Source organism: Triticum urartu, unplaced genomic scaffold (assembly GCF_003073215.2).
Source record: "Triticum urartu cultivar G1812 unplaced genomic scaffold, Tu2.1 TuUngrouped_contig_8927, whole genome shotgun sequence".
Lineage (NCBI taxonomy): Eukaryota > Viridiplantae > Streptophyta > Magnoliopsida > Poales > Poaceae > Triticum > Triticum urartu.
In genome coordinates this window covers 1-8,534 of record NW_024119924.1, presented here as the reverse complement: position 1 = coordinate 8,534, position 8,534 = coordinate 1, and the positions used below count along the sequence as shown (strand labels likewise).

The 8,534-nt window shown below is 51.0% G+C and overlaps 1 pseudogene; it reads right to left on the bottom strand.

The window, feature by feature from the left end:
• Positions 1-7,138: 7,138 nt before the first annotated feature.
• On the bottom strand, positions 7,139-7,943 carry LOC125532060 (annotated as a pseudogene).
• Positions 7,944-8,534: the final 591 nt, after the last annotated feature.

Here is an 8,534-nt window from a genome sequence, read left to right as displayed (position 1 = left end):
TTCTCACCATGATTTCCTTCTGTTGTATTGTGACGAAAATGGAGTGGAAAGTTTCCGCTTTTTCGGAGGAAAAATGGGAATGGAGACGAAATATGAAAACGGAAACGAAAATTTGCAAAACGGAAATGAAAATGGAATTTTTTATGTGAAAACGGAAACAAAAGCGGAACAGCGTTTTCTGGTGGAACATATGTGAATACGAAACTTTCCATTTTCGTGAATATGGAGTTTCCGTTACTACTATAGGCATATGACTGCTTTGTAGCCCAACTACCAAACAACGCACAATGTAATAAGCAGAATGTATCATTTGATGACCAACTTCTACTACCACACAGGTACTCTGTAGTTGTCGGACCTGACGAGAGAGTTCAGATGAGATCGAGCGAAAGAGCCGGAGGTAGACGAACGAGGGAGAGGGGTTGGAGCTGCCTAATTGTCGCAGCGTTTTCTGTTTCTCATTCCTTTTCTTAAGCATCTACCAAAACAGAAGTAACAACCCCTCCCGACGCCTAGCTGTGATCCACGGCTATCGTGCCATCCCACGATTGCATCACACGGCATAATCGGCGTCCGAGAGGGTTGAGACAAAAAAGAGAGAAAAGGAAACTGGGAATGTGCATGGCGCACTCCCTCCTATCTACTTGCATGGGCACGTCACATCATCGTGCATGCAACATTATTAAACAGAAAACAAATCTCCTAGCACTACATGAGCTTAGTAGAGCCAATAATTCTCCCCCTTAAGCTCATGGTTTCTTGCTGCATTCCATGACCGCCAACTTCTGCCTCATCTCAATGAACCGCACCTTGCCCGGGGCTTTCGTCAAGATATCTACTCGTTGGTTCTGTGTCCCAATGTGATCAATCTCGACGATTCTTTCTTCAACACAGTCACGGATGAAATGAAACTTCACGTCGATGTGCTTACTGTGGTCATGGTGTACTGGATTATTCGTGAGCTCTATGGCTGACTTGTTGTCCACTAGGAGCTTGAAGCTTGCTGGCTTTTGTCCCTGCAACTCAGCTAGGAGGCGACTCAACCAAATACCTTGGCATGTGGCTGCACCGGCTGCAACATATTCAGCCTCGCAGGAGCTGGTGGCGACCACCTTTTGTTTCTGGGAGGTCCAGCTGACGGGATTCTCTCCAAGGAAAAAGACCTGCCCAGAGGTGCTTTTGTGGTCGACCACATCTCCGGCGTGATCAGTATCACTGTACCCAACCAAAGGAGCCCCTCCATTTCCTGCCTTGTAGTGACATCCATAGTGTTTGATCCCTTGGACATATCTCAGAATCTGCTTAATGGCTGTCCAGTGATCGTTACTTGGACTCTCCATGAAGCGGCTTACGATCCCAACCGCATGAGCGATGTCAGGACGAGTGTGCACAAGATACCGAAGGCTCCCGATCACGCTCCTGTACAGAGTGGCGTCGAAGGGTTTTGACCCATCCTCCTTCCCGAGCTTCAGCCTGCACTCCATGGGAGTGTGACAACTGTTGCAGCCGTCCATGCCCGCCTCCTGCAGAATCTTTGCCGCATAACTCTGCTGACAAAGTGTGATCTCCCCCTCTTTCTGCAACACTTCTATCCCCAAGTAGTAAGTAAGGAGGCCAAGATCACTCATCTTGAAATGTTTCTGCATCTGGGCCTTGAAGTCCTTGATTGAGTCCACGTGGGTGCCCGTGATTATTAGGTCATCCACATACACTCCAACCAGTAAGTATGAGTCTTTCTTTCCACGACGATAAACAGCATGCTCAAGCAGACTGCGAGTGAACCCGAGAGCAGTCATGGTTTCATCCAGTTTTGCGTACCACGCCCAAGGTGCCTGACGGAGTCCATACAACGCCTTCCTGAGTTTCAGAACTGCTCCTTCACTTCCAGCAGCGGCATAACCAGGTGGCTGCGATACATAGACCTCCTCCGCTAACTCCCCGTTGAGAAAAGCAGACTTCACATCCATGTGATGCACTTCCCAGCGTGAGTGAGCAGTGAGAGCTAGGAGAAGCCGCACTATTTCCATGTGCACTACTGGCGCAAATACCTCTTCGAAATCGATGCCTTCTTTCTGAGCATAGCCCTTTGCCACTAATCGAGCTTTGTGCTTCACGATGTTGCCGAGTGGATCCCTCTTGACCTTGAAAACCCATTTCAGTCCAATGGCTTCGTGCCCACGCGGCAGAGAGGCGATCTCCCACATATGTTTCTCCATTATGCACCTCATCTCTTCGTCCATGGCTGCTTTCCATGCCGAACCATCCAGGGCCGCATCAACATTGCGGGGCTCTTCAGCGCTGAGGAGGCAACTCTCCATCTGCTCGCGTACTGCTTCCCCCTCCGTTTCCGCTAGGACGTCGGAGACGAGCCGATAGCGGAGAGGACCAAAGTGAGGTCCAAAGTCCGTGTCCCGACACTCTTAATCACCAGAGAGAGGCGTTGCCCAGCGCATGGCTCCAGCGATCCCCGGTGAGACCGAGTCAGACTGTGGCGTCCCAGTGTTCGGAGGTGACGACCCAAGTGTTGGTGTAGAGGGCGTGCCCTCGCTGTTGTCTGAGGCACATACGAAGCCCCCTCCGGTGTCTAACTCGTGCACTCCGCGGTCTGTGGCATAGACCACGGTGAAGGTTGAGGGTGGAGTGGATGCTGCAGTCGTTGTAGACGCACTTGGAGTCGAAGAATTCCATGACCACACCCTGCTCTCTTCAAAGATCACGTCACGGGATACCTGAACTTTCTTTGACACCGGATCATAAACACGATAGGCCTTGGAACCTTCCTCATATCCTACAAAGATCATTGGAGTAGAGTAGTCCGATAGCTTGGTAATGCCAGGCCCTGTCTTCTTCACATGAGCAGTACAGCCGAAGGTTCTCAGGTGATGCACGCTCGGTTTTCGGCCGTGCCAGGCCTCGTATGGAGTAACACCGTCCAGACTCCTGGAAGGAGCTCTATTCAGCAAGTAAACAGCAGTTTTTACAGCCTCCACCCAAAAGTATGCCGGAACTCTCATGCTTTTCAGTAGACACCGAGCCATTTCGACCACGGACTGATTCCGTCGCTCCACCACGCCGTTTTGCGGGGGAGAATATGGTGCAGTAGTGTAGTGCTTGACTCCAATACTTTCACAGTACTCTTTGAACTCTATGGAGTTGAACTCACCACCTCGGTCTGAACTGAATGCACGAAGCTTGCACCTTCCTTCGGCCTCTGCCATGATCTGAACTTTTTTAAATCTGTCAAAGGCTTCGTCCTTGGACTTGAGCAGCTCTAACCACATATACCGGCTGAAATCATCCACTATCAATAGAAAGTATTTGTTTCCACCAGGCGTGGTAGGCGAGATTGGGCCGCAAAGATCAGTGTGTACCAACTCCAGCCCTTTCTCTACACGGTATGCTGAGGTATGTGGGAATGGTGCTCTATGCTATTTTCCGAGAGAACACCCATCATAATACTCTTGGACGTGATCTATGTGCGGCACCCCTCGAACCATCTGCTTTGTATACATGGCCCTCAGTGCACGGAAGTGAAGGTGACCCATCCTGGCGTGCCAGCGCCAAGTCTCATCTTCAGCCCGTGTTAGTAAGCATGTTGGTCCATCGATAGATAACACGCCTGTGTAAAGCCTGCTCTCTGTTCTCTTGATGCGAGCGAGGAGGTGTTTGCATGGATCTTGTACTGTCATGACACCACTCTCTATCCCAATGGTACAGCCCGCCTCATCCAGCTGCCCAACAGAGATGATGTTACTCTTGAGACTGGGTATAAAATACACCTCTGTTAGCACGCGCTGATCGCCGCTCTTGCACCGAAAGACAACAGATCCGCGCCCACCGATGGCTACCTTGGAACCGTCTCCGAACCTGACCGTGCCGTGCACTTCCTCGTCCAAAGCTGCAAACATGCCCCTCTCACCAGTCATATGGCTGCTCACGCCGGTGTCGAAGAATCAAACCTCGTCGGGCGACGGGACAGGGATAACCTTCTCTTCATTGAGGAAAAAGGCCTGTGGCGCGGCGATCTGCGTGGTGACCGGCCTGGTGACCACGGCCATGAGAAGACCCTGATCATGCTCTTTGCCGCGGACCAGGTTGGCCTGCTCCTATTTCCCTTGTTGCTCTTCAGCCTTGATCCGATTCCAGCAGTCCTTTTTCCAATGCCCTGGTTTATTGCAGTAGTGGCACTTTCCTTTTTTCTTGCCGCTCGAGCCGCTGCCAGAGCCGCCTACGCCGCCACCGCACGATGGTGGCTTACCGCCGCCTTGTGTCTTGGGTTTGGACGGCGATTTTCCCTTTCCCCCACCGCTGCTTCCACCTGAGGACGCGCCCGCGCCGTAGCTCTGCCGTTCACGGGCGAGCCACTCCTTGTGGGTGAGAAGAAGCCGCCCGCCGGACTGCCCCGCGTCGTCGAGGCTGTAATGAGCCTCACAAGCTGAGAACCGCCCGACGAGCTCCTCGATGGTCATCGTCTTCAGATCGATGAGGCTTTCAATTGCCATCGCCATCTGACGATATTTCCGCGGCACCACGCGGAGGAATTTCTGTACAGCCTTGTGTTCCGTCACGGGATCGCCGTAGAGCTCCAGATCAGAGACAAGACCGGCGAGGCGCAGACCAAAATCCTCGACAAACTCGCCTTCTTTGAAGCGCGAATCTTCAAACTCGCGGCGGCGCACCTGCGCCTTGGCCTCGCGAGCCCGCTCGCTCCCCATGCGGAGCGTCTTGATGGTCTCCCACGCCTTCTTCACCGAATCCTACGCGGCCAGCACGCGCATCAACTCCGGCGGAACGCCGGTGAGGAGGATCTGCAACGCGCGCCGATTGTCATTCTCGTCGGCGCCATCCTCGATCACCGCGGTCCAGACGCGGGTGACTTGCAGCTTAACCTACATCACAAGCGCCCAGTCCTGGTAATTGGTACGGGTGAGCATCATGGCCGTCCCCGACTCCTCACGCACGACGCGCTCCACCGCGCGGAGCTCACCGCTGCCGTTGTCGCTGCCGGTGAGATGCGCTATCGGAGCCTTGGACGTTGGCGTCTTCGGCGGCGACTTGGTCCTGGTCTTGCTCGCCTTCTCCTCCATGCTATCCGACATGGTACGCCGCGGATCGGACACCGCCGGCCACCGGAGAGTGGATCCAACACCCCCGCTCCGGTAACCAATCACCACGGCTCTGATACCAATTGTAGTTGTCGGGCCTGACGAGAGAGTTCAGATGAGATCGAGCGAAAGAGCCGGAGGTAGACGAACGAGGGAGAGAGGTTTGAGCTGCCTAATTGTCGCAGCGTTTTCTGTTTCTCATTCCTTTTCTTAAGCATCTACCAAAACAGAAGTAACAATCCCTCCCGATGCCTAGCTGTGATCCGCGACTATCGTGCCATCCCACGATCGCATCACACAGCATAATCAGCGTCCGAGAGGGTTGAGAAAAAAAGAGAGAAAAGGAAACTGGGAATGTGCATGGCGCACTCCCTCCTATCTACTAGCATGGGCACGTCACATCATCGTGCATGCAACATTATTAAACAGAAAACAAATCTCCTAGCACTACATGAGCTTAGCAGAGCCAATATACTCAACTAGACCCTATATGAAATTGTCTAGCACTATTATAATAGTACCCTAAGTTGTTAACACAACCATTTTATTTTGTAGTCATGTTAACAATTCATTTTTTTTGTTTCTAGGGAGTTTTAAGTTCCGGTCAACACACACTTTTGTTTCCGTATCCGCTCTGTATTTCATGTCTGTTTTCAGTAGTATATGTTTTCGTATTCATTTTCGGGGTTTCTGTATTCGTTTTCATCACTATAAAAAAATATAAAAACAAATGTGGTAGTACCTAGTTCCGTCTGTTTCCGCTCCATTTTCATCCCTCCCTCCTTTTCCCGCCGCGATTTCCTTGTGTTGTGTTGTGGGCTTGTGGCGGATGCCTGGTTGGTCAAGTGTAGAGTTTTTTTGGCACTGTTGTCATTTGGATGGAATTGGGGTGTCACATGTGATGGTGCATGTTGCAGCGTGACTTGCCAAGTCACCTAACCCTGGTCCAGCATGAGCACACACACGTACAAAAAGGCATGAAAGAAATATGAAAAAGGACTACCAAGTGCAGACTATTCTTTCATCTGAGCAAGAGTTCTTGGCTCATCTTGTTTCCTGTTCAAGACGAGCTTGTGCAATGGATTGGGAAAAATTCACTATGTGAACAACCAAAAATTGACTCCTGTCCTAAGTAGGATGTGCAGTTTGTATACATGGAAGCATTATGTTTGTATATTTCGCAGGCAGAAATGCAGGTATCATCCCGTTATTATGTTCTTCCCTTCGCTTTTATCTTTTCTCCGCTTTTATTTGGGCGAGTGATGCACTTGGGATTTACATGGAAACGGAGGAAGACACGGCCCCGAAGTGAAAAGAGACTTGCAAAGGTTCAGAGAAAACAAAAGACCCAACCACTGGTCAACTTGCGAAGGTTCACTTCTCAACAAAATAAAATAAAATAAGACTTGCCAAGGTGCAAAGGTTCAGAGAAAAAAAAGACCCAACCACTGTTCCAACTTGGAAAGGTTCAGAGAAAACAAAGCATTCAGTCCAAGGATACCACCCGTTCAACTACATTCAGAAATGTATAGCAATTACCCTATTCCCTGATAAGAAAATCAGAACACCTCGTCCCCTCAAGTCACAAATGAACTTGACAGGTAGCTCAACGATAGAGCTTCACACAACATTATATAGCTAGCTGCTGCTTATCTCGGAAGCACAACACACAAACCAACTATAGTATTTTTCTCAATTCAGGTAAACCACATCCTCAACAGAGCGTGTTGAGAGCATCAGTATTCCACCACGCACGCCGAGTATGGGATAAAAGATGGAGATCATTCACGCTAAATCGGCCAAATGATTAAATGATACTACTGCATTTCACCACTGCAGTTGGACGATACTAGTACATGTTCAACAGCCATAAGCGAATGATGCGCAACACAGATAGATAGACATTCGGTAGGTTCCACCACACGGGACTGATAACTTAAACTACCACACGAGTCTTGATAACTTAAACGAGAACATGATAAGTTGATAAGCTGGTGGATTTAATTGTCGGCGGCCGACCTCCTAGTTGTTGTTCATGCCTTCCAGCGGCGGGGGCGCTAATTGGCCTCCTGACAGTGATGGTGCGGCCGCCAAGCTCCTGGCCGCCCATGCCCTAGATGGCGTTGTTCATCGAGTTGTTGCCCCCGAAGTTGATGAAGCCGAACCCATGGGATCTGCCCATCTCCCGGTCGGTGACGATCTGACAAATCAAGACACGACCCAGCGATTCAGCGCACATGGAAAGTTCACCAGATCTATGTGTAAACGAGGGAAAGTAAACCTAGAAACCCTAGAAAACAACAAGGTGACATGTACAATCCATCCAAAACTAACAAACTTGCAAGCAATGAACAAAACATCAAAGTGTACATTTTTTTCGGGTAGAAGCATCATACTACAGTACCATCAAGCAACTTCCAAGCACGAACACGAATTACACAATGCCGATGAACACCGCCACAGGCCACCTATGGAGATCGACCCCGTGTCCACACGGGAAAAGGGAGCAAACTATAGCAAAGATCCGAACCCAACCGCAACTGTACATGCGCGGGACCCTGGCCCCACTCGTCGCCGGCGCTGACTGGAGAGGGGAGGGGGCGACGACGGAAGATCTACGGAGTACGACTGTAGAGAGAGGTGGAGGACCAAAGTCAAAGACAAAGCCTTTCACATCAAGAAACCTTCACTGACCTTGGCGCTGAGCGGGCGGTAGGCGTGGAAGGCGTTCTCGAGCGAGTGCTCATTGGTGCTCCAGGGGAGGTTGCCAACATAGGTGCGGTACTCGACCCCCGAGCGGTCCTTCCAGTCTGAATCCCACCACGGCGCCGACATTGCACTCGATATAAACCCTACCGGCGCGGAGAATCGAGGCTTTTTTTAGGTTTGGTGGGCGTCAGTGAGGCCGGGGCAGCGGGCAGTGGTGGCGTGAGACAAATGATTGAGGATGCGTGGGTGAGGCGATACAATGGCAGTATATATACAGGGTACAACTACACGCATGGCGTGGCAAACTTTTTTTTAAACCAGAAACGACTCAGGTGTAGATCGTTTTGCTCTCCCGTGCCGGCTGGAACCCTAACTGCCGCCTGGAGAGGCCAATATTCCAGCGCCGTCCTTTGGCGGTTCCTCTCCGCCGGTGACTTCAGTCGTTGGTGGTGAGAGGCGGAGCCAGGTTAGCATTGAGCCCTGGGCCAGCTTCATTGCTGCATCAATCTACAGTGATCAACAGTACCAAAAGCACCACATTCAACGAAGGCTGCTCACGCTACGCCCCGGGCCAAGGCCCCCAGGCCTGGGGTGTAGCTCCGCCACTGGTGGTAAGGTGGGTCGTCGTATCCACGCATGTGGATCGTTTGTTACTTCTTTGTAGTCTAGAATTTTAGGTTGGAAGGGGCATGGAAATGGTAGGATCTGGCGACGCGCCTC